A 1,426-nucleotide genomic window follows, 5' to 3' on the forward strand; every position below is an offset into this window, starting at 1 on the left:
CCAAAGATTTGTGTGAGCCTTCAGTTCCCTTCCAAGTCAAGCCATCCTGTTTGGGACAGCTTCAGCTATTTGCAGACAGCCTAAATTGAGGATGTTTTGATGCCAAGGGGCTTGACACCTTCAATTATGTAGTTCCAATTTATGTAATGTACGCCATTTCCAAGTCCTCAGTTGCGTACAATGTCTGTTAACCCAAAGTCTCACACCCGGAAGGGGCGGATTAACTAGTCCAAAGCCATGACTGGTTCCATTTTTGACTGTTGCCATGTTGCCAAAAGGACCGCCCCTACCCATGTCCCGTGCTCATTACCAACGCTGCCAACGAGCTTAGTGCTCTCTGGTCGTAATGGTGCTCCCTAAGCCCTGATTCACGCGTGTGGATGTGTGTGTGTCGCTTAAGCCACACTCAGCCGCTGCTACATGTGCGTAACTTGGAGCTAATGTTAGTGTGTACACTGATAAACATCATGGGCTGACACACTCCACATCTAACGAAGTATTGCTCCAGCCTCGTTTTCTTGCCTTTGCGGGAAAGTTTGCTTGCCTTGCAGGTGATTGTTAGGATGTTTTGTGTTGGTGGCTTTTGTATATTACACATATATAAACATTATGTGGTCTAACGTTTCATCTTTAGTGTGTGATAATATGTAGTTGATCATGAGAGGAGCTATCCATTATGTATAGGCCTGCAAAGTTTCCTGGGGGTTAAGGAAGAAAGAAGTGCTTGCTACTGAGACTTTTATGCACCTCCAATGTAATGCATCTGGACCACAAGTAAGTAGAGCACAGAAAACTACTTGAAGATGCAACAGCCAAATGCAGTGAGTCTTATGGCGTCCAGAGTGTGAGAAAAGAGAAAGAGTCAACAGAACAACAGAGAAGGAACAACAGAAGAAGAAGCAGTTTTAAATTCTGATTTCTGAGAGTGATACTTAGAAATGTTAAGCATTGAGTACTTTGCTGCCACTTACCTTAGGTTGGTACAAATCTGAATAAATCAGGTACCACGTATGAGTAGCTGCTGTAAGATTTGGAAATGTATCTACCTATGAGGGCATCAGTGCTTGTGATATATTGGTGGTAGCGAGTATGGCTTTAAAATGTCTCCTTAGATAGCCAGATCTCCTCTGCCTGGTGAAAGGCAAAGCCAGGTACCAACACTACCTACCAAGTGACACAGAAGCTTATTGGTGAGGTGCTACAGACTGTAGGCTCTTAATATCTACTCTTGCGTCAAAAAGTGCAATTCAAAGATAGCTGACTCGGAGCTGAGACTTAAGACTCTTGTGGCTTATGCGAAAGTGAGCCTAGAATGGTATTTTTGAGTATCACTAGCCATTTACTGATAATCATGCTTGTATGTGACGTGTGTTCAATGCAACCTGGGCACAAGGGTGTGCCTGCAAACGTGTCCAGCACTGTCCCC

The 1,426-nt window shown here is 44.1% G+C and overlaps 1 protein-coding gene across 3 annotated transcripts in view; it reads left to right on the forward strand.

Moving 5' to 3' along the window:
- The window catches only part of LOC119585189 (guanine nucleotide-binding protein G(q) subunit alpha), a gene marked incomplete at its 5' end in the record, with an annotated part of 38,133 nt that overhangs the window by 35,337 nt on the left and 1,370 nt on the right, over window positions 1–1,426 (forward strand). For all 3 annotated transcript variants that reach the window (XM_037933837.1, XM_037933836.1, XM_037933835.1), the window contains 1 exon segment: window positions 1–1,426.

This window comes from Penaeus monodon, chromosome 19, assembly GCF_015228065.2.
Source record: "Penaeus monodon isolate SGIC_2016 chromosome 19, NSTDA_Pmon_1, whole genome shotgun sequence".
Taxonomy (NCBI): Eukaryota; Metazoa; Arthropoda; class Malacostraca; order Decapoda; family Penaeidae; genus Penaeus; species Penaeus monodon.